The following is a 25816-nucleotide window of genomic DNA, read 5'->3' as shown; positions in this document are numbered from 1 at the left end:
AGCTGTATTGCTATATGTGGCAATTTTACAATATGTAACGTCTGAGCATTATATGCAAATGTCATGATAAACTCACTATAGTCATACATTCCTGACAGAGAGAACACGGAAGCAGAGGGGCTAGTTACATTCCTTGCTGTCATAAAGGATATGATCTGTTCTGATCCCAGTCCAGTTGGAAACTAAGAATCTAATTTCACAGACTCAGATACTCCCAAAAGCTATTTGGAAAAGAAAATACATTTCTAGTTTCAGATATGGAACTGCTCCTCAAGTTTTCAACCAAATAATTTTATTGAAAACCTACTTGCCAAATCTTTTCTCTGCTAACTTATAAAATATAGTAATATGTACTTTACTCTTCTGATGGATAAATGAATGGTGTTATTTTTAATTGAAATATTTATAAGTATTTCAGCAAATACGGATTTAATGGCATTATTAATATGACCTGCACTTCCAAAGCATTTATACTTTACCCAATTTTCCTATGACAGGTTACAAAACATTTCACACAGCACCCCAAAATTTTACTCATGAAAAAAATGAAAACTTTCAGTTATCAGGCAACTTAAAACACCTTAAACTATTTCTTTAATTTATAGCAACAAAAATCAAGTACCATGACATGAAGTATTTTAAAGACTTATTTTTATTGGAAAGTCAGATAAACAATGAGGAGGAGAGACAGAGAGGAAGACCATCCACCTGCTGATTCACTCCCTTAGCGGCTGCAATGGCAGGAGCTACACCAATCCGAAGCCAAGAGCCAGGAGCCTCTTCCAAGTCTCCCACACAGGTGTAGGGTCCCAAGGCTTTGGGCTATCCTCAACTGCCTTCCCAGGCCACAGAACTGTTGTGTGGGAAGCAAGGCCACCTGGATCAGAACTGGTGCCCTTATGGGATTCCCTATGCATGCAAGGCAAGGACTTCAGCTACTAGACCACCACGCTGGGCCCAGATATGAAATATTTTTTAAATATTTATTTTTTATATATCTTAAAATTTCTGTCTCATTTTGCACAGCAAAAAGGATTTGGAGTTTCAGGGCTAGTGTTGTGATAGAACAAGTGAGGTCATTGTCCCTGAGACTGGCACCCCTTTTACGGGTCACTTCCTGTCCTGAAAAACGGAATGTTATTCCGTATGAGCAAGTGTTTGAAAACATATTCCAAAACATCTATATTTAAAAAAAATTAACCCAGGGTGGATTTTTTTAAGATTGATAATTTATATTCATTCAAGGCCAATCTTCAAGTTTTAACTGCATATAAATTGTATGATGTGCTTCTTAAATTTAAAAATCTGTGACTTGTTGACTCCCTTTTTCCTCATGTCCCATTACATTAATCACTGGAGAGTATATTTCTGCTTCTGCAAAGCTGCTACTACAATTGTAAGTTATAATAATACACAACGGATTTGCTTACATGAGCAACGATGTTTCAAAAGTGGAAATTTTCAGGTAACTATGAACTTCATCCTATGATACCAATTCTGTCATATTACTTGAAAATAAAACAATTTCCCATTTCCCTTAAGAAATTCATTTCTGGAACTCATGTTGAAACTACCTTCCATAAACTGATTGTGCTTCCCGGTGCAGGGATAAGGGAATAACAGGAGAAAATTTAGCAGATTTTCCTTGAAACATGAACACAAACCAAAATCATTCCACTCCATTTGTAATGTGCACTATGTCTCAGTGAATCTCAAATGTTCAAATAAATATAAGCGTACATACAATACTAAAATTAACCACTACAAAGCAATAAGGAACCACTTTTCAATATATGTGTATACATATGTTAAAGATTTACTTATTGGAAAGTCAGATTTACAGAGAGGAGAGACAGAAAGATCTTCCATTCACTGGTTCACTGCCCAAGTGGCCACCATAGCTGAAGCTAGGTCTATTCAAAGCAAAGAGCCAGGAGCTCCTTCCAAGACTCCCATGTGGGTACAGGGTCCCAAGGCTTGGGTCGTCCCCCACCACTTTCCCATACCACAGTTAGAGCACTGGAAGGAATGTGGAGCAGCCAGGATATGGACTGGTATCCATCCATAAGGGATCCTGAAACACAGGGAAGACTAGGCTACCACACGGAGCCCAAGGACCCACTTTTAAAAAGAATATTTTATATGTGCTGTATTCTTCTGAATATAATTATTAATAGTAAATTCTATAGCTTTCCTTTATAATGCATACAAGAAGTTTTTTATTATAATATTTGATATTTGAAAGCCAGAGAGAGAGAATGACCTTATCTGCTGTTTTACTCCCTAAATGCCCCAAAGGGAAAGGGCTAGCCAGAATGAATCCAGGAGCTGAGAGCTCAGTTCAAAGATGTCTTGTAAGTGGTCGCATCCCAGGTACACAGTATGAGAAAGCTGGGATGGAGAGCAGAGCCAGGACTCAAACGTTGGCACAAAAATATTGGCTACAAAAGTGCCAAGGTATAGCTTAACTGCTGTACCAAATCCCTGCTCCAATAAAATGTTTTATTTCTTAAACAAAAATTAAATTATTTAAGAGGCAGAAGGTAGAGAGGGAGGGATAAAAACAGAGAGGGTGAAAGAGGGGTCATTTCACAGATGTCATGCTTTTTAATTTATTTACCCAAAAAGAAATCTATTGAGGTTATTTTAGGTGCTATGAGCTCGGTGTACTCCTCTTGTGCCAGGAAATATAAATTCTCTGGACTTCATATTGTAGGGTAGTTTGAAAAAGAAATAGCAACTTTGTTGATGTATAGATATGTAATAGAATTCCCAGTGGGATCGGACTTCCTGTACCTTTGAGGAATCCTAGTTATTCCTCTACCAAGAAACAGCTAGTAGATTGTCCCCTGGCCTGTTCTCACTTACGTTGCTATTGTATAATTTTCTTTCCTCTCAATGGATCTTTCTATTGTCTCTGCTGAGAGCATCTTATTTTTCCACTCCTTCCTCTTATCTGGGTTTAATTTTGCTTATACATTTAGTTCCATTTTTGTGTCATGAGAGTCTTTCATTGCTCTAACCTAAAGTGCTTCCAAAAGTCTGAGAATTAGGGCCTTTGGTGCCTTTGGGTCATCTTTTTGGGTGGTCTAACAGAAATGCATAGGTATATCATCTGAACCAGGCACTTCTCAGCCACATATATTATCTTTTTAAATGACAATGCTAAAGGCAGGGGCCCATAATTTAAAAACCTATGGTATATCTCTCCATGGTATACTTTCAGCCATTAAAAAGAATGAAATTTGGGCCTGGTCTTGCTGCTAAAGTCCTCACCTTGTAGGTGCTGGGATCCCACATGGGCACCTGTTCTAATCCTGGCGGCCCACTTCCCATCCAGCTCCCTGCAGGTGGTCTGGGAAAGCAGTCGAGGATGGCCCAAAGTCTTGGGACCCTGCACCATGTGGGAGACCCAGAAGAGGCTCTGGGCTAATGGCTTTGGATTGGCACAGCTCTGGCCATGCAGCTGCTTGGGGAGTGAACCAACGGACAGAAGATCTTCCCCTCTGTCTCTAAAGATTGAAATTCTACCACTTGCAACAAAATGATTTCAACCGGGGACATTATGCTTAGTGAAATAAACCAATCCAAAGAGGAAAAATATCACATATTCTCTCTGATATAATTCAACATTCATGTAAAATAAAAAATAAAACAGATATACAGGTAAGCAAGTGTTTACATCCGTGCTCATAGATGAGTTGTGTGTGAAGATACGCGTTAGTAGCCATCTCTACTTTCAAATAAAAGTAGGACTTCTGGGGACACTGTTCAATGTGTCTTGACAACATGATACTAAATTTTCCACCTTTGTCTTTGCCTACAATGACATGATGCACTTAAAAAGCAGAACTGGAAAATATGTAATTTCATATATCAATCTTTGGAACTTTACTGGCGAACACAGCTGATATTTATGCTTGCTTTCGAAGACTTTGAAAACTGTAAATCAATTGTAAGATGTATTCGCAGGTGTGATTTTTAAATAGAAGTCATGGATTATGTATTTTATTTATTTTAATATCATTGGCTCTTCTTTTTTTAAAGATTTGTTTCTTTAATTTTTATTGTAAAGTCAGATAGAGAGGAGGAGAGACTAGAGCAGAAGATCTTCCATCTGATGATTCATTCCCCAAGTGACCTCAATGTCCAGTGTTGCGCTGATTTGAAGTCAGGAGCCAGGTACCTCCTCCAGATCTCCCACGTGGGTGCATGGTCCCAAGACTTTGAGCCGTCCTTGACTGCTTTTCCAGGCTACAAGCAGGGAGTTGGATGGGCAGTGGGCTGCTGGGATTAGAACCGGCTCCCATATGGGAGCCCAGTGAGTTCAAAGCGAGGACTTTAGCCACTAGGCCAACTTAAATTACTATTTGTGGTGTGAGCATTTGGTCTAGCAGTTAAGATGCCCACATGCCATATCATAATGCGCTGAGTCAATACCCAGCTCTGATTCCTGCTTTCTAACAATGAGCACCTTGGGAAGCAGTGGTGACAGGCCAAGTATTCAGGCTCTTGCCAAGCATGTGAGAGACTTGGTCTGAGTTCCCAGCAACTGGCCCTGCTGCTGGCTTTGACAACTGAGGAATGAACTAGCAGGTGGGAATTCCAGCACACTCTTTCACTCTCTCTCTCTCTCGTCCTCTGAAATAGTGATTTTTAAAAATAATAAAAGAAATGAAGGCAAGAAAATATTTAACTCTATTCTGTTGTTTTACCTCACCTATACCAAACTTTAGATTATTATTCGATTTTTTTAAAATTTTTAAACAATGAGCATCTGCAATACATTTTAAAATTACTCAGTACAAAAAAAAAAATCCAGGTTTTGTCCAGATTGTCCTGGTTTTTCTGGGTTTTACTACTAATCACAGGAAGCTGCAAAATGTTTCTTGGAACATGGATTTAAAGAAATGCTCATGTTAGCACAGGAACATGCAATCCTTGCACAGTTATTTCAAAATTTACACTTCCGTAAAGTTTGTGACCACCCCTCAGTGTCCTGCAGAAGTGGGCTGGTCTGAAGGACCAATGACGTGATCGCCTCATCCATCATACATTTATGGTTTTAATATAGTTAACCCTCACCTCTACAAAGAAATTTCTGGAAGTCAGCCAAAACATCACAAGAATCATTTCCCTGAGCGACAGAGGATAATTGCTTAATTTCAGTAACGTTCGCGTTGTAAAAACCACTTTATTTTTCACTTATCACTGTGATTTCAACATTCCCTTCTACTCATCACTGTTTATTCTGCATGAACAGGCTGAGTACACAGTTTAAATTTTTATATTCTAAAATTCTGAATCTCCAGGTTTTTAAATGGCTACTGACATCAGAACCTTTTAGTTTACTGGATATTTAGAAATGGAAAAATCTAACATTTCTGTTATAAAGCCCATATGCTCAAAAGCACATCCTGAAAATAGATTTTTCTTTTTAAATTACATAGACAAAAACTATTGAAGCAAAGTAGGTAAAATTGCAGCCCGTGATACTGGTATCCCATGCTGACACTGGTTTAAGTCCCAGCTGCCTCACTTCCAAGCCAGCTCTTTCATATTAAGTCATTTCACCTCATGCTACTCAAAGCTTGTATTGTTTATGACAGAAGACAACTGTTCTAAAAGTAACTTTCTGATACTATAATGACCAAATGATTTAAAACAAAATTCTATTTTGTGGGCAGTGCATATAAAATATTGTTCTCTATACTGAAGGGAGAGAGAGAGATATACAGCCCAGGGTAACATGAGACCTTGTTCTCATTCATGAATCAAACATACATTGCAAGTCAAATGCTATTCAAAGGTGCAAACAGTGTTATTATGGGTCAAAAAGCAGCCTTTGTCCCTTATATAAAGTTGGAAAGTTGTAGAAACAATAATAGATAGGTAACACTCCAAAAGAAATTGTATTAGAGGAAGCAAATCTCAGGAAGATAGTAAAACACACAGAAGCTGTAAAATTGCAATACATTTGGGAAACAATGTTCCATGCTAGACAGAATGGAACATTAGTTACACTGTGAGAGATGACAGCTGGCTCAGTGAGAAAGTTGAGTACGTTCCTTTCTAAAATGAACCACCCTTCATTGCATGGTGCCAATGCTAATCTGACACTTTCATAAGGTCCACTAGCAAGTGTATTCTCTTGAAAAACCTCCCTGAACTTTCCAACTTGAAATAAATGGTTGTTTCTCTGACTTCAATAGTAATTTGTTTGGTCATTTGGTCATGGAAAATTATGAGGTCTAAATATATATGTCCAAACTTTTTCATGGAAATTTTGTACATATAAAATGCTGCATAGAATTTACTGAAATTATAAATCTAATTCATTAAAACGTTTTGAAAATAATTAACAATGGAAGGCTCTACATTCCTAACTAACGAATATAGCAAGCAAACAAGGTGACTTTGAAGATGCTTCAAATGGTAGTTACAATTGTAAGTCATATTTTTCTTCATCTATTTTAAAAATAAATATTTGATTAGCTCACTTATTCAGTTGTGGTTAAGAATATTGTATTAACAATAATACATTATGCTGAGTTCCTCAGGCTTAAAATTGAACCTCAGTAAGATATTATTAATGTTGCCTAATATAGAAGAAACATTAAAGTGATTTAGCCACCAAAATCAATAATTCAAATAAAGGAGACTTTTTTGACCAGCCGCTCATGAAATAATGGCTACTTCTTCATGAAAATGATTATTTCTAATGGAAACTGGAAAAATAAAGCTGTGATAAATGTCATAGAATGAGTCAAGTTTTTTTCCAAAAAAAATATATATATATGGTAGAAAATAAGGGAAATTGAATAATGATGTACGTAATTGAAATGTAACACATACTCCAATGTCTTCATTTGACATTTCTCCATGTATCTTTAGAGCAAACATTTTAAAAGGCAAGTTTGCTTTTATTTCCTAGTTAAATCAATAGAATATTCCAGACATCACTTTTTCTCAGTGCAAATATCCTATCCATCAGCTTACAATTTGCCCCTCTTCATTATATAACTACAAACATGACTTCATTTAGAGAAAGGGTGAAAGTGTTGGCTGTGCCAAGGTACTGTGTCTCCCAGTACCCTTGCCTGGAATAAGGACCCTGGTCTTGCCCTCTTGGGCAGCCCTACTCTACCCGGTATTCTAAACAACAAGATGTGACTCTAAAATCCAGTTATGATGTGAATCCCCTTTTTATTTTCCTCTATTTGTTTTAATTTTTTGAGAAAAAAAGAGAGAGGAGGATGAGGAGGGACAAGAGAGAACGAGACCCAGCGAGGGAACATCCACGCGCTGTTAAACTCCTCCGATGCCTGCAGCAGCAGGAGATGGACCGGGCCAAAATCAGGGATCACAGACTCAGTCCAGATCTCCCACGTGGTGACAAGGACCCAAACACCTGAGTCATCACCTGCCACTTCCACAAGTGTTCAGTAGCTTGGAGTGGGAGTGTGTAAAGTGATGTGTTTTGAATCAGACACTGCAATATGGGCTTCCAGTGCCCTAAGAGGCAGCTGAACCACAATGTGGAACACCTCTTCACTTTACTCAGTGTAAGTTAACAAATCTCATCTCTACCGAATGAGTTTTAGAAACCTTCCTGTGGGGAAGACAAATATGGACAAAGGTGCCATTTCTCTCTTTATGTCTTAAACCAGAGAATAGATACATACTTCTGCAGAAATCACTATAATGTAACACTGGGTGCGGTAAGGGTTATAACAGTGGTCTCCATGATTTTAGAGTGAACTAAACTTGTCTCAGATCCCTGAACAGAGTACTAGCAACACATCACCACAATAAACCACCCTGTTCGACTTTCCCCCAGTTGCTGCAAGTCCAACCCTCCAACCTGTATTTTGTAAAAACAGCCCTTGGTGGATTTAACCACTTGATAACATTTCTGTCTCTTCTACTCAGCTCTAACCAGCCTCATGGTAGTTATGTCTAACTGCTCATCGTGTCCCTTGAACCTAACATTGTACCATATTCACAGATGCCTGTTGAATAAACACACACTTGTGTGAACCAAGCATCCTCCCTTAGGAGGCGGAGCTTCAACACTGACAGGGGCTGGAGACGGAGTGGACACAGTTCAATCCGTATTTACTCTTCCTAATTAACGGAGAACGAGTTCTGGTGCAGGAGCATCAGCTATCTCATAGAATCAACAAAGTGACAGAAATTAAGGTCGTGTGCTGGGGAGCAGGGATGAAAAGTCAAGGCCATGCCACAGTAATTGTCATGTACAGCTGCTTGTGTGGTCACCTCTGGTCACTTTCACACATCACCACTGCAAATGAATCTCATTTCCTATCCGTAATTGCTTTTTCAGAGCCCTTAACTCCAGCACCAGGCTCACATAATTTGTGTGTGTGTGTGTGTGTGTGTGTGTGTGTGTGTGTGTCCTTAGATGTAACGATCCGTGGGAATCTGTTATTGGCTAATTAAAGATCATACATAAATAAGCAATGTTATTTAGACACAACACTGCTAAATGATAATACATCTCCAGTATAAGATTCTTCAAAACACAACTTAATATTATCCATAATTTTCAGGAGCCAATGACATCTTCAGGAACCAGTAGCTTAGTCTCTATCTCTCATTAGTAGAAGTTCAATAAGGAATCAAATAGAAATGGACAGCATTAGACATTTCCTAACTATGACTTAACCCATGATAGAAGTTCTGACTGTCAGGTCAGTAGGAGGCACACCCACTAGCCAAAGGAGACCAGGCTCTCATTGCAGTTCCTGCCTCTCGACCTTTCTGTCTCCCCTACTCCAGAGGTGACTCACTGGCAGCAGCTCAAAGTTCCCTTTGGCCTCTGACTGAGATTGGTGACAGGGGATCAGAAGGAGGGAAGTGTGAGATTCCTGTGTTCATTCGCTCTGTATCTCCCTGTGTCCTCACTGAAGGTCCTGGCATGCACAACTCCCTCGCTCCACCTGCTGCAAGTTTCCCTGTCCTGTGCACTTCAAACATCCAGGACTTAAGGGTTCCTGTTCCAGCACTACTCAACGTATGTCTGACTCCATAGCTTCCTTTGATAAGCAAAGACATCTGCTTCTTCTTTGATCTAGGGATTCATCAAAATGACTTCGTCTTCGTTAACAATCATTTGGAGTTTGGTCTGGATGTTAAGATGCTATGTGATGTTGGAGTGCCTGTGTTTAATGTTTGCCCCGGCTCCTGATTCAAGTCTCTGGGAAGGCAAGAGGTGATGGCTCACGTGATGCAGTTCCTGCCATCACATGAGAAACAGACCGAGTTCCTGTTCTCAGCTTGGCCTGATCCTGCCATTAATGTTGTAGTGAATGAACCAGTGGATGTGAATTGCTTTCGCCTCTATCTCCTTTCCAAAATTAACTCTATTTTTAAAGTTACGTTACCTCATAAGCATAATAATGCTAGGTAATGTACAATGCATGATGATACTCAAAGCTGTTGTGCTGAGCTCCACAGAGAGGGCATCAGAATGAGGGTGAGGCAAACAAATCCCAGGTGATTCCATGCATCAGTGAGCAAAAATAAGCACACAGGGGTTAAAAAAGTCAAGGGGGAAATGCTGCCATATCCCTTTGCTATTCAGATTCGCCAGCAAGAGTACATGCAAAGCATCCTGATCCCTCCATCAACATCTCAGAACTGTCTAAGAGGGGCTCAGAGGTAGGGAAGGCCATGTCTACTGAATACAAGGGAAAATGTGAAAATCATGTAAAGGAAGGCAAGCTCATTATCATAGAGAAAAAAATCTCGATCCCAAGGGACAGGAAACAGGAGTGTTGAAGCATCTCGGTGCAACCGAAGACCTTGCTATGCCCTTTGTTGTTGTTTTAATATCTTTCAAAACCCAGAGGAGAGCATCACAGCTTATGTACTGGGGATGCTGCAAAGACTCCAGGAGTGCTGTGGAATAATACCAGAGCTGCACACAACCACAGCCTCAGCAAGAGAGGTTGCTAAGCTGAAGCGAGGGCCTAAGGAGATACAGGAGCCTGACACACCAAAAAGGGGAGGTGCCTAAGCACAAAAGAGAAAGGGAAAGAAGGAAGAAAGACGAGGACGAGGAAGTCAGCGCTAGCACTTTCCCCACTTGTGTATACAATTTTAGCCTCACTGTACATGACTCATCCCTTATAAGGAAAAGATCTGAAATGTAAAATTTGTGTTTAAACTGTACAGTGCTTTTTTTCCTGTTCCCAAAGCATTTTTGGGGGGGAGCCCTGTGCTGGGGTGTCTGCAGCAACCACTAACCTTGCCTGTAGAGTGTAGAGGTGATTAACTGGCATGGAAATGTAGAGCAGGTTGTAGCTGGTGCACAACACAAATTACTTATATATGTGGATGCTAGCTGGTCACCTTCAGTTGCCTCTGACACAGCTTACAAAAAATAACTGTTGTAGAGTTAACTGAATTTCACACCACATTTGCAAAATAAATAAAGCTACAGCTATATTGTTAACATTTTGCATGCCTCTCTAAAAAAACATTTTTAACAAAAAGAATATGATTATAAAGGTCATAATAGTTCTGAAAATGTTAAACTGTGTTACATAAGTTATCATTTTGAGCATATTAATGTGGCAATATTGCCACATTTCTATTTCAACGGCCAAATTTGATTTTAAAAAAACGTGTGGCATAGGATAAAATTGATGCAATAAAAATTTCCCATCCAAAGACTTAAAATAAACCTTAATAAACCAATATTTAAAAATAATGATTGTAACTCCAAGCAGAATCATGTCATCTTACAGATCCCAATGTTATCATCACAGCATGATAAACTGAGCAGTTTAATTTGATCAAGCACAATTAATTGTCTGACAAGGAACACATTAATCAAACAAACACGTTGAGCACACTGAAGACAAAAAAAAATGTCATCTTTGGAACACTAAGCATTTTTTTTTCCTTTTTGTTAGCAGCACTGAAACATGGAGATATTTATACGTGAAAACTGCATTTCAGTTTTGCTGACTGGTTAGTCAGAAACATCCCGAGAGAAATGGGGCTGTGTGGTAGCCATGACAATTCTCCTGAAGCATCCCCAGAGCCTGACATAGGTCTGACCTGCAGGATGCTCACGCAGAGATGAAGTTAGGGTCCACATCAGGGAACAGCTCCTACAGACTTCAGAAAGTATATGAGGATCACTCAACTTTCCGTGCACAAATACAGAGTACTTCAGTTGTGTGTTAGGATTCTTTGAGTTACCTCCCTATTGCTTGAGAAGCAAGCCTACGCGTATGTTTGCACCTGTTACCTCCTACCATTCTCTCCTTCTTTTACATACTGCACGCACTATTCATAAATGTATTAGGTTAACATTAAAAACTCTGATGATCAAAACTGGAAAGAAGTTTTGATTTATCCAAAGCACCTGTATGTGTTTGAATTAGGGGTAAGCACAGCACCGAATTTATGGTCAAATTTCGTCCTCTGTCAACTTGTTCTATCTAATCACCATGGTCACCTCCATCTGCTCAATGAAAAATGACTGTATATGGATGGTCTCTCATGGGGGGCTTTCTGGGAGCCTAAGAAGCACCTATTTCCTAGCTACATTCATTAAAGTTCAGTCACATGACTTCACTTAACCATGTATGAGTTAACACATGGACAGAACCAACACAACAAATTTACCCTGCTTTGCACACTGAGTTTATCATGACCTGTTGCAAGTTTTCTTAGTGGAGTTCAAATTCAATAAATTTCTTTCAGAAGTTACTGACACAGGAAATTAAAACTAAGTTTATTTTGGTGTGAAAATGTAAATTGCATATAGTATTCACTGAGTTCACTGTATATCATGAAAAAACTAGCATGGATTTCAGAAAAATTTCACACCAAAATAAATGTTTTAGTTCCATTTTCTGCAACTTCTGAAGATCCCTTGACTTACATTATGTAATTCCTTCAAACAGTGTATCAAACACAAAATGCCATAAATCATACTACCCAAAACCTCTTATACATTAATTATCTTTATTATAAATTCATTGCCCCAGGCCAAATATATAAAAAATGAAAAAGAAATACTAGGAACACATTCAAGCCTATTGATTTTGACAACCTTACAAACTGCTTTCCGGAAAGAATGGATCAATTTCGATTTCCTTAAAGAGGCTGAGAAGGAGCTCAGCCCAGTTCAGCACATCCCTGCTGGAACTTGTTAACACTGCCTCATTCACGTTTGCATTTTAAATTTTTTAAATTTACATAGGATGAACAAACTTGATGTATTTTATGTAGACTTTAGGAGCACAATGATTCTTTACACCCTTTCCTCCCTCCTTCCTTCCATCACTCCCAATTTCCTCCTTTTCCATTCTCATTTTTTTGTTTTAATTCTTATGATGACACACTTTCAGTTTATATTAAAACCATAAGCTTAACTCTCCACTAAGTAAAAGCTTCAATAAATAGTGATAATTTCAATTAATTATTTTAGCCCCTAAAATATTTAAGAAATACCATTCTATCAAGATTACACATTTATCTTTAAAAATATTTTTTGCTTTTATTTTCTTCTCCCTTATTAATTTTCACATTTTACTTCCATATCCATTTTGAACTGATTTTGAAACAGGGTGTGAAAGACTGCAAAAAGCCAAACACATTTCTCCCTGCCAATTTTCTCAGCACATTTTCTCAATTTGTGAGATGCTTCTCCAATGATTCATTAAGCTTATTTTATCATTGATCAGGTTTGTTTGAAGATGATTGCTAAGGGTGTAACTGTTACCAAAGTCACCACGTGATCACCAGCTTTAATGCTCACAAGAATAAACGGCCCTTTGTAGACAAGTTCTAATTTTACGAGCTTTGGAATCAGTTTCAAAACTAAAGTGTCCAAGCTGAAGGTGAAAATGAAGAACCTGGACTAAAGTGGGTGCTGATTATAGCAGATGCAAAAGAAAATGCTCTTGCTTTGTCCAAAAGAACATCTTATCTTCTAAATGATCTCTGCTTTGTGAGAGCGAAGTCTGGATGAAGCACCCACACAACACAGAGAATGTATTTCCTGGGAAATAAGTAAATTACAATGATAAACTCATCAAATGCATTTCATGAAAGATAAGTAAATTAAAATTATTAACTCTTCCCAACCCTTCAGTGGGAACTAATTCATTTGGCAGATTCAAGACATGGTTCAAAGTCATCTTTAAAACCTATGCTATACAGCACAGATCATCAGAATGCAATTGAGATACTGTCATAGCAACTCAAAACATTTTGGGGGTATTCTTTTTTTCTTTTGAGCTTTCAACTGAGGAGCCTGACTTCACTGCCTTTTTTTCTTTTTTTTTTTAAGATTTATTTTTTATTTTTATTGGAAAGGCAGATATACAGAGAGGAGAGACAGAGAAGAAGATCTTCCATCCAATGATTCAATCCCCAAGCAAGCGCAACGGCCAATGCTATGCCGATCCGAAGCCAGGAGCCTCTTCCAGGTCTCCCGTGTGGGTGCAGGGTCCCAAAGCTTTGGGTCGTCCTTGACTGCCTTCCCAGGCCACAAGCAGGGAGCTGGATAGGAAGTGGGGCTGCCGGGATTAGAACCGGCACCCATATGGGATCCCGGGCGTGCAAGGTGAGGACCTTAACCACTACGCCATCGCACCGGGCCCTTCAATGCCATTTTTAAACCAAATAAATAAATATGACATAACATACGGTTTGTATTTTGAAATTCAGGAAATTTAAGCACGAATCACCCCAATGCCAAAGTAATGAACACACCTAGTAAGCATCTGGGTTAGTATAATGTTTCCAAAAAAACCTGCAATTGCTTTACAACTATCAGGATATGGTTCATCTACAGAGCTTCGCAACACAAATGAATATGTGATCATCTGCTTTTATTATAACAGTTCTCTTCACGTATTCATCTATACAGTTACTTAGCAATCTATTACCTCGTATATCTATAACAGAAATTTCAGCCCTAGATAGACACACCAGGGGCTGAAAAAAAAAATCCCAGATTTAAAATGTAAGTTTTTCTTTTAATTCCATTTTCCATGAACTTTTTGGAGTACCCTCATATGACTAAGTGGCTTCAGGCTTTCTCTTCCTCAGGGCAATGACACGTGGGCACACAGTCACAGCGGATTTAAGCATCTTTTCTCACACAGGCTCTCGGGCCTGGGAGGTGACAGCACATTCATAGAACCGTACATTAATCCCTGACTCCTGTCCTCGTTCTTCACACCCAGTAAATCACCACACAGTAAATGTCATTATCTTGATATCTATATGAAGTGTCCCTGTCACCTGTAATCTTAGTCCAAAACCAGTTTGTGGTTACTCATCCAAAGTTCTTGGATGTTAACTCCTTTAATTGTATCTCAAAGTCAGAAAGCCAAATAAGCCCAGTGTCTTCTGAAAGCTGAGCAGTGTTCTCAGAGCAGTTATCTGCCACCTTCTGCTTTCCTGCCACGCCCAATACACGTGTTCTGATTCGTACTCTTTTATGTTTGCTGTGTGTCCTATCCCTGCATCACTGCCAACCTGGGCCCATGTACTTGACACCCTCCTCTGTCACCTGTAAGGTAATCACATCCTACTTATAGGTAAGGCTTCAACACATGAATGATCTGATCTCCTTCTGTCTTCCATCCTAGGTTGAGTTCCATGTCCACAAACAGCCCGCTCTCTTTACGCCTGCGTCTCTTTCTCACGATTCCCATGATGTTATCTATTTGTTTTCTCCTGCACTCGTAAATGGGCAACTCGAAATGAAGAAACTCAGTTTATTAATCTGAACTTCTTCTGAAGCTGCTGACGCACTTCCCACTGTGTCATCCATCACAGACACTTCGTGACTTGAGTGAATGACTTGAGGAGAAACCATTGTAGCGGAAGAAATCTCACCCCAAAACGCAATTCCCCACCAGAGGCTGATTTTTATTTCTAAATCTTACAGCTCTTTGCATATCTCACCTAATCAGACCAAAGTAAATACCAGTAACCTTGTTAGGCCTGAACTTGAGACAGATTCAAATTAGCATCCTAAGTCACCAAAAATGTTGTAGTAAGCAGAGTTCTACATTATTCTAAAATTTCAGATTTCCCCTTATCTCTAAAACCACATAATCATAATTTAATACAAATTATTTAAGATTTAGCATATTTAAACAATCTAAGAAGGCTGAGTAGTGAAAAGCTGCATTGATTTCAGCCACAGAAAGATACCAGAAAAGCAAAGATATGACCACATTCCCAGGGGATGGATGAGAAAAATGTTGGTAGAGAACAGAGAGAACAGAACAAGCCTCGGGTACTCCTCTGAGCCACAGAGGCAAATTTTGAAAATAAAGTCTTCAATAGGAAAAAAATTTTTTTTCAAAGGAGCCAAGCCATCTCCCAGAAGAATCAATATTAACACAGGAACACAAGACACACAGAAAAAGGAAAGTAATATGAGCTCTCAAAAAGAAGACAACAATGATTAGAATCGGATTGTGAAGATGGAGCCATAAATGAAATGCCTGAAATGGAATTCAAAATAATGATTGAAAGACTACAGAAAAACACTGGCAAGCCATTACAAGAAATAAGAAAATAACTACACAACATCATGGCATGGATGAGAAATTCTGCAAAGAAGGGAATATTTTTTTAAAAAAATTAGAAATGTGAGAAATGACACGTTCAACACAAATAAAAATTATAGTGGAAAGTTTTAAAAACAAACTTGCAAAGCCAAAAGAAAGAATACTTGATCCAGAAGCATGTCTTTTAAAAATACTTCAGACAAACAAACGAAAACAAATAGGAAATAAAAATAGTTCAAACAAACAGGAAAAGCCTTATTTGAAACCTATGGAACAACATCAAACACTCAAATAAAGGAGTTGGAGTTTTAACAGTCTCAAAAATATGTACAAAAGATTGGCTTAGAAAACTAACCCAATGCAATAATAGCAGAAAATTCCCTATTTTGGAGAAAGACATAGGCAATCCATTACAGTAAGCTTATTGAATTCCAAGTTGGTATGGTAAGAAAAGATCCTATTTATAACTTATTATAATAAAACTTTTAAAAATAAAATATAAAAAACTAAGATTTTCAAGAAAGAACTACCAGATAACCTTTAGAGGAAATTCCATCAAATTGACAGACTTCTCCAAAGAAGCTTTACAGGCCAGACAAAATGGAGAGATACAGTCCAAATTCTAAAATAAAAATAAAATTTTTTTTAAAAAACTGCTAACTGAATATTTTTCACAGTAAAAGTCTTACTTAGAAATAAAAATATGATCTTCCAAGAAAAATCAAACATCTGAAAAATCTGTTACCATCCAGCCAGCCTTACAAACAATACCTGCACTCAAGAACACAAAAAACTCATCAGAATCATGACAGAATGTGAAGGCAAAAGAGTCAACAAAAGAACAAATGAGAGTAAAAACAAGGAATAGGTATATTTATGGGAAAATGGCAGATCTGTGACATTACTTATCACTCAGTCATCAATATAAATAAGCTAAATTCTCCAATTAAAATACACAGACTGGCTAAATGGAAAGACAGATAGCAGCCATGTATTTGATGCCTGCAAGAAACAAATTTCACTATTAAAGATACAAAAAGACTGAAAGAATGGAAAAAGATATTCTGTACAAACTGAAATAAAAATAAGTAGGAGTAGCTATACTCATACCAGCCAACGTAGACTTTAGGACAAAAACTGTTGAAAGAGACAAAGATGATCATACATAATGATTAATGGCTCAACACAAGAAAATGTGACTACAGTAAATGCATATGCATGTAGTACCAGGCACTCAGTGTTATACAACCAATTGTTGAAAGTAGTTTACATAAACCAGCTTGATCTAGTGAAGAATAGCATTTTGGGTTGCCTCCACAAACTTGAGTACACAGACTGTTGTTGCCAGAGACCAAGGTCATGGTCCTCTGGTGGGCAATGACCTGGAATCAAGGTTGAGGCCTGCAGGCACTGGTCTGCAGGAGGGCAACAGCCCCAAGGCCACACAACCACGTGCTTTGAGGATACCCTTGGAAAAGCCACGTACTGATTCCTGTAATTAGACCATGCTGTTGTTTCTGCTCAACTTTTACCTACTTAATATGAAAACGGGGCATGGCTGTTAAACTTACGTGGTACATCAATTCCTGGAATGAGACACTCTAAGAAGTAAAATAAGAAGCTGATACCATGGGTTTTCACACTTGTCCTTTGTAGTCTTAGGAGCAGGCTTTCCTCTGCACCCACACTGCATTCTATGAACCTTTATTTTGTGTCTCTCTTTTTTCTAATTGTGGGTTGTCTCTCTCTTCAACCCTTTCAGACTGTGCAGGTCACGGAACCAGTGCTGATGGATCTAAAGGGAGATATAAACTCCACTACAGTAATAATGGACAGATCAACCAGACAAAAATTCAACAGAGAAGTCACAGAACTTATCCATAGGTTAGAACAAATGGAAATAACAGAAATCTACAGGACACTTAATCGCATAGCTGCAGAAAACACATTCTTTTCATCAGTCTTTGAAACATGTCTCTTGGACAGAAGACATGCAAGGCCAAAAAGCCAGTCTCAGCAAAATCAAAAAGGAAATGAAAATCATTTCCAGGAGGAAGGATATTCACTTCAACAAATGGCACTGGGAAAATTCGATTTCCATATGCTAATGTTGGAAGCAAGACCCTCACTATACATCCTACATAAAAATCATCTCACAATGGCTCAAGGATCTAAACCTAACATCTGAAATTAAATATTAGAAGAAAACACAGAATAAACCCTGCAAGACGTTGACCTAGGCAAAGTCTTCCTGATTAAGACCCCAGCAGCCCAGGTAGGAAAAGCAAAGGCAGATAAATGGGATTACATCCAGCTAAGGAGTTTCTGCACACCAAGGAAAACATTTAGCAAAGCAAAGCGATCAACAAGAGAAAATATTTGCAAACCATGCATCTGATAAAGATTAATATCCAGAATACATAAAGAGCTCAAAAAATTCATCAATAAATAACAAGGCAGTTAAGAAAATGGCAAAGGACATGAAAAGGTATTTTTTTAAAGGATAAAATATAAACGGCTCACAGACACATGAAAAGATTCTCAAGATCACTCGCCATCGGGGAAATGCAAGGAAAAAACACCCTGTGTTATCACCTCACCCTAGCTGACAAAAACACTGACAATTGCTGGCGGAGATCCAGAGAGAAAGGTACCCTAATAACCTCGTAGTGGGAATGCAAACCGTTACAAACACCCTGAGAGACAAGATGGAGAGTTAAGACAGATCTACTACATGATCAGGTGTCTCACTCCTGGGAATATAGCCAAAGCAAATGAAATCAGCATATGAAAGAATTATATGTGCTTCGTGTTTATAGCACCTCAATTCACAATAGCTGAGCTACTGGATACCCCTAGAAGCCTATGCTATCATGAGAGGATAAAGAAAATGTACACACACACACACATATATATACATAGGTATTTATATATAATGGAATTTTACTTAGCCACAAATACGTGCCACATAATGGATGCAATTGGAGATCATTATGCTAAATAACAAGCCAGAACCAAAATGAAAAACATCACATTCTCTCTGACTTGTGGCAGTTAAAACCCAGGGAGGGTAAAATTGTGTAGATGCCAGATCATTTCGTACATAGTTAAAAATGCTGCTTCATCAACCATATGAGCAGTCTGCAATATGGCAATATCGAAGTTTACTAGGTTGTTTTTTTCTAAATATAAACTTTTATATAAGTGTAGATTGAAAAAATATTGAAAGCTTTTAATGGAAATAATGATCAAAACATGAAGATCAGGTTTAAGTAAATTCTTCAAAAATATATCTGCTACACATTTATAACTTGAACTACATATTTTATTTCTAAAATGTTTATTGGCTAAGGCCTAATGAGATAAACCACATTCTAGCTCCCTGCCAAGGCAAGAGAAGATTTTAAATGTCCTATTATTTGCTCCCACCCCCAAAATACAAGGGAAATCTACTGAAGAGCAAAGACTAGGTTTCTCCAAAATGATGTTTTGGTACAAACAACACACTGGCTTCCTTTCAAAGGAGGATTCAGCTCCAGATTTTGGTTATAATTTCCCATTTGTAAGCAAATCAGGCACTTGAGTGTGTATCCAAAGATTCCCTGGTGCCGAACATGAAGTTATTATGCAATATCTCCCTGAGCTATTGCTGTGCTCAGAATTGAAGTTTAATGGGATATGAAGTATGGTGGAGTAGTTGCATACAAAGAGGAGTTTTCTTTGGCATTATATCAAAGAAAAATTGAACCTGAAAAAAAAAAGTTTTTTGAAACTGCTTCCAAAGTAACAGTATTCCCAAGAAGGCAGGCAGAGCAGGGAGGGTACAAAACCTGCACTCAGTTACAGAGTTATAATTCCAGATACAAAGACAGAAATAACCACAGCAATGACTGATAGCATTTACTCTGGGAAAGGCATTGATAAAAATGCTTCACGCATTTCAGCCTAACTCATTATCCTCGTAACCTGAACCCCAAACAGAGAACAATCAAGTAACAGCCTCATAGAATGTGAAAGGTCTATAGGATAAAAAATACAAAGGACAGATAAGACAACCACAGAATTACATACCACAAAGTGAATTTTCCATATATACTTGAAATTGTATTTTAAAATGCAAAAAAGAATATAGAAATTAAAAGCTATTATCAATATACATGATTCAGCCATCCATCAAAGAAAAGTCTACCTTCCTACTCATGTCAAACACTGTACATTACTGGAAACAATATGAAGGATAGTAAATATTCCTTGCTGGAAATAAACTCATATGCTTTCCAACGAGAGACATGCACAAGCAACAACTACCACAAGGATAATCATTACACCTCAGCCACGTTAGAAAGCGGAATGACATCTGGCAGGGGAGATACTACGATCACGAAGGTGGCTTTCCCAGATGAGGCTGATCCATTGCACTCCAGATGTGCTAACCCCTGCAATTTCCCCAAATGTGGGAAACTCAACTGCATAATTTATGGTAGTGGGGGACTGTGTTTGTGCTCTCACCTGAAAAAAAAGAAAACAAAACAAAAAAAAAGCAGATCTTCACAAACCTTCATTTGACCTTCTGTAACAGTGTCTTAGTAGGATCATAACCTGTCAAATTTACCATCTGTAATTCCAGAGTGCTTGTCCTAAAGCATAAATCATCACGTCACTCCTGGAAACATAAGAGACATTCCAAGATTTTAAGTGTCCTCCTAGCTTCTTGGCATGGTATTCAAAATCCTGCATCAGCTATTCCTTGCTAATCTTTCCAGATCCATTTCTTATCCCTCTTTTTTCCCTTGGTACAGCCATGCTAAAGTATTTGCTTCCAAAACTGTAATATCATTGCATACAACTTACATTGTGAAAATTATTCCATCTGCTGTAATTCCACCCATCTTTACCTCTTTTAGCTGCCTAAATGTTACAATCCTTCAGTTCTCATCTTAACAAAACACTTCTAATAAATAAGACCCATCCATCCAGAGGATATTTCTATTTATATTGCCCTTATCTTCCACTGACCACATATGTACAAATTATTAGCCTACAATTAACTCTCCCCATTTAAACAGCACATACATTAAGGTCGCTCAGTGTAGAAAAGACCCTTATTGCCCTTTGCATCTGTAACAAAATAAACAGTATACACCGTCCAATAGAAAGAAAGAAGGAAGGAAACCAAGTGCTTGAGATTAATAAAAGATAACTAAGAAAAAAACTACCCAGAAGCTACGGTGATAAAAAAGTGAAAATAAATCATTTTAAATCCTAAATTTTATATTTTGCCATAAAATATTTTATAATATCAATATTATGGTAAGGGAAAATTATAGCTCATACTAGAGAAAAACGAAAGATCGCCAAGAACTGCTACGAACAACCACATTCCAACAAACTGGGACTCTAGAAAAAAGTCAGTACATTTCTGTACATATGTAATTATTCACATTGAACCATGAAGATGTAGAGAAGCTAAAGAGACCAACTACAAGCAGTGAGGCTGAGTAAGAAGAAGCCTCAAAAAAACAAAAGGAACCAGACGGCTTCACGGCTGAATTCTACTGAACTTTGAAGGAGGAGTTAACATCCGTCCTTCTAAACCTCTTCCTGGAGTTTGAAAGGAAAGGATTCCTTCTAACTTTATCCTGTGAAGCCAGCACCGCCTTCATTTCAGAACCAGATAAGGAAATAAGAAAGAAAATTGTAGACAGAGATCCCTGATAAACAGGGATGTGGACATTTTCAACAGAATCCTACAGCAACAGAATCATTCACCCTGACCGAGTGTGATTTATTCCACAATGTTGGGATGGTTAAATGAAAACAATTCAACAGATGTAATACATCATATCAACAGGATGGAAGACAAAAATCCTACCAGGATTTCAATAGTTGTATAACCTTATCTGATAAAATAAAGTACTCACTCAAGATAAAAAATATCCTTCAGCAAATTAGATATATAAAGGAACATATATTAACCTAGTAAAGACTATGTATGACAAACACAATCATTTTCGTAATAAACAAGGAACAATTGCAAACATTTTTTCTAAGAATGGGAACCAGACAAAAATGAAATTTTCATCACTCTTATTCAACAAGGTACCGGAGAGCTTTAGCCACAGACAGCAAAAGAAATACAAAATATGCACATGAGAAGAGAAGAAGACAAAGTATCCCTGCTTGCAGATGACATGATTTAAGAAATGATAATAAAAAATAAAATACAGAAAAACAGAAAGACTTCAAGAAATTATTAAAATATAAACAAGTTGTAGGAAACAAAATCAATCGTCATCATCATCATTTTTACATGCCAGGGAGATGTTCTGTGAGAAAAAAAATGATAAGAGAAATCCCATTCACAATATTCTTAAATACCTTAGACATAATTCACCAGAAATACGAAAAAAAAAGTTTACAATGAAAATTACAAAACAGAGGATACAAACACAAGTTCATGATTGGAAGAGTGAATTTTACTAGATTGTCCATGCTATGTAAATCATAACATGTTGAATGTTAAGCTCATCAAAATATAAATGATAGAATTTGGAACATCAGAGAAAACAATCCTAAAATTTACATGGGAATACAAAAGATGTCAAATACTTTAAGCAAACACTGACTATAAAAACAAAGCTGCACACAATACAAAACCATTTTCTATGGTACAGTTACTGTAATGAGAACACTGAGGGGCTGGCATGTAAACAGACTAATCGAACAGACTAGAAACTCCATTTAAAAATCCATGTGGCTACAAGCATCAAATCTTTCACAAAGTAGCTAAAAACACATCCTGGAGTATAGACAGTGTCCTCAACAAAAATTTCTGGGAAAACTGAATTTCAATATGAAAGGTTTGAGTCAAGGCTACTTCACCTACACAAACATCAACTCAAAACAGATCAAAGACATAGAAGTCCTGAACCTATGAACTGTTAGAGGGAAATCTAAGGGAGATAGTTTAAGACATTGGCACAGGCAATTTTGGATAAGAACCCCAAAAGTGCAGGTAAGAGGAAAATTAGCAAGTGGAATTATACTAATCTAAAAAGTCAGTACACAGCATCCATATTTAAAACAGTCAAAATATGGGATCAGCCAAGATGTACATTGCCAGATAAATGGATAAGGAAAATATCATATACATATGTGTGTATGTGTCTGTATGTCTCATTACACAACAGAATATTATTCACCCATATAAAATAACACAATCCTGGGCCTGGCGCCGTGGTCTAGCGGCTTAAAGTCCTCACCTTAAACGTGCTGGGATCCCATATGGGCGCTGGTTCTAATCCCGGCAGCTCCACTTCCCATCCAGCTCCCTGCTTGTGGCCTGGGAAGGCAGTCGAGAACAGTCCAAGAATTTGGGGCCCTGCACCCACGTGGGAGACCCAGAAGAGGTTCCTGGTTCCCAGCTTCCAATCAGCACAGTACCAGCCGTTGCAGTCACTTGGGGAGTGAATCATCGGATGGAAGCTCTTCCTCTCTGTCTCTCCTCCTCTCTGTATATCTGACTTTGTAATAAAAATAAATAAATCCTTAAAAAAATAACACAATCCTGTGATTGTAACAATGTTCAGTGACATATAAACTAGACACAGAAAGGCAAAGACTGCATGTTCTTGCTTCCATGTAAGAACCAAACTAAAAAAACATAAAATAAAATCCAGTCTGAATATAGAATACTAATTACTAGAAGCAGGGAGAGGTTAGAGTGATAAAAAAAAAATTCTACTTGAAAAAATAGAAAAGGCTAGGTATGGTTCATTCATTGTGACGAATACAGTAATATGAGACATTAATAAGGAAAATGCACATGGAGACTTCAATTAAAATCTATTTTGCAAATTCAAATTAAATATATAGATATCTAACAAGAATGCTTATGCCTACAATAAATACAGCATTTAATCTAGATAAAGGCCTGCAATTTGCGTGTGAAAGTCAGTTTCAGAAGAATTACAGCTGTGATTCATTATCAAGTGGGTAGAGGGAAGACTAGAAAACGCCCACGAAGCCCTGATGTGTGTGACGACTGCCTCAACACTTGCAGTGAGCTGCAGTCAGCAGTGGAGGCTGTGGTGCACAACGTGCAGCCATGGGTCTTGGTTCAACTGAGCACAGTTTTCCACATTAACACACTGTTTCTCTTGCAAAACAGAGCCATTATCCACATTGTCAGGATACACTTAAATATCAGAATAATGGACTTAAAACTGCTCATAAAGGACTATACTATTGCAATAATACAGGGAAAATCAGTGGCGAGGAGGGAACTTAAGGAGGGGGGAAGGGAAATCCAAGCACTTACGGAATTGTATCACAAAATTAGAAACAAAAGAAAAACTGAGCAAAAACAAACAAGTAAACCAAAAATCCAGGACCATGCTATAGCATAATAGGCTAAGCTCCCACCTGCACTGCTGGCATCCCATATGATCACCAGTTCCACTCCTAGAGTCCAGGCTGCTCCACTTCCAATCCAGCTCCTTGCTAGTGTGTCCAGAAGAAGGAAACAAATGGCCATGTGTTTGGACCCCAGAACTCAAGGGGCACCTGGAAGACTGTCATGGCTCCTGACTTTAGCCTGGCACAGCCCTAAGCTGTTCATCTTTGTGGTCATTTGTGGAGCAAACCCAGATCTCTCTCCTCCTCAATCTTTCCACTCTTTCTCTAACTGTGCCTTTCAAATAAATAAATCTTTTATAAAAATTACCTTAAGCTACAAATGTTCCTGAATATATCTTTAAGTCAGGAACAAATCTACATTTCAAAACAAGCATTAAAACCAAAATGCATTTAATGGGTACTTGGAAAGATAAAGGTTCTATGCCCCTGTAAGTTTAGCAAGTAAGTGGCTGGCTTAAGCAGTATAATTTATCTTTTGCAGTGCTAACAAATTCTAAAACTTCAGATAGTGAATTTGCAATATTTTCCAAAATTATTTATCTTTGAAATCCTCCATTTTATAGCAGATTACATCCTTTTTGAAGCACCCTGGCAAACATTTCTCCATAGTGATTTCTGCACACTTATTCTGATGAATTCAAGAGAAGGATTTTGCTCCGAACACAAATAAATTACACTGCAGTACTAATTTGTAGTTATTAAAAATGTGCAAAAACTTTTCAAAAATATCAATATGTAAATCATTGTTGGTTAAAGAAATAAGACATGAATGACAAATTTAAAAATAGCTCCTAACTAAAATTTCTTAACTGAGACATAAAAATTACATATATTTATGCCATATTTAAGTCATACATTGTGTGATGTTTGAATCAAAGCAAACACAGCTATAGCCTCAAAAAATCTCACCACTTCTCTATGCTGAATATATCAAAAATTCTTTAGCATTTTTTTCTCTCAAAAATACTCAGAGCCTTATCATTATCCATAAACTCCCAACTAGTCAATGAAATAACAAAACATCCTTCTCTTACCTAATTATAATTTAGTATTCTTTTAGGAACTTTTCCTATCTCCATGTCTCAGATCCTAACCAGGATCTAGTATGTATTCTGAACTTGCACAGAATTAACTTTTTAATACTCCAATCCAAGTGATATCCAGGCAGTACTGGCCTTTCTGTACCTGGCCTTATTCCATTTAGGATAATGGCCACTGGGTCTATTCATGCGGTTGAAAGTTACAAGATTTTAACCCATTCTACAGTTGAAGAGTATTTCACTGCGATTTTCTTCATCCATTCATCAGTTAATGGACTCTTCAATTATTCCATTTTGGAGTTATTCTAAAGAATGCCTCAGAAAGAATAGAGATGCCTCTTCATTTCCTGTGATTACAGAAGGGATCCTAAGTTTGACAGTAACTCCGCTTTTCTTTCTTTCTTTTTTTTTTAGGAAAGTCTATACTGTCTTTCAAATGACTGTACTCACCTGCGTTAGCCCCAAAGAACTCTTGCGTTTCCATTTCTCCACATTTCTACCAGCACTGTCATCATTCATCTTTCTGATAATAATCTAGTTAGAATGAGGTGACAATTCTGTATGGTTTTTGAGACGCATTTCCCTAATGATAAATGATGTCCAGCTTTTTTTTCCCTGTACCTACTATTCTCACTGGTATAACTTTCAAAAACATCAGTTTAGACCTATTGCTCATTTTAAATTATTTGTGTGGATTTTTGTTTTGCTATTGTGTCCTATTTCTTTAATGTTTTGATTATTAATCCCTTAACAGAACTATAACTTGTAGATATTTCTCTC

The 25816-nt window shown here is 37.7% G+C and overlaps 1 non-coding gene across 1 annotated transcript; it reads left to right on the top strand.

Moving 5' to 3' along the window:
* Positions 1-19929: 19929 nt before the first annotated feature.
* Positions 19930-20090, top strand: LOC121159762. The gene has a single exon (XR_005884424.1). It is a non-coding gene; the product is annotated as a U1 spliceosomal RNA (small nuclear RNA).
* The last annotated feature ends 5726 nt before the right edge of the window (positions 20091-25816 follow it).

Source organism: Ochotona curzoniae, unplaced genomic scaffold, assembly GCF_017591425.1.
Source record: "Ochotona curzoniae isolate NIBS_2020 unplaced genomic scaffold, NIBS_Ocur_1.0 contig_43, whole genome shotgun sequence".
In the NCBI taxonomy this organism is placed as follows: domain Eukaryota; kingdom Metazoa; phylum Chordata; class Mammalia; order Lagomorpha; family Ochotonidae; genus Ochotona; species Ochotona curzoniae.
This window is presented reverse-complemented; position numbering and strand designations above follow the sequence as displayed.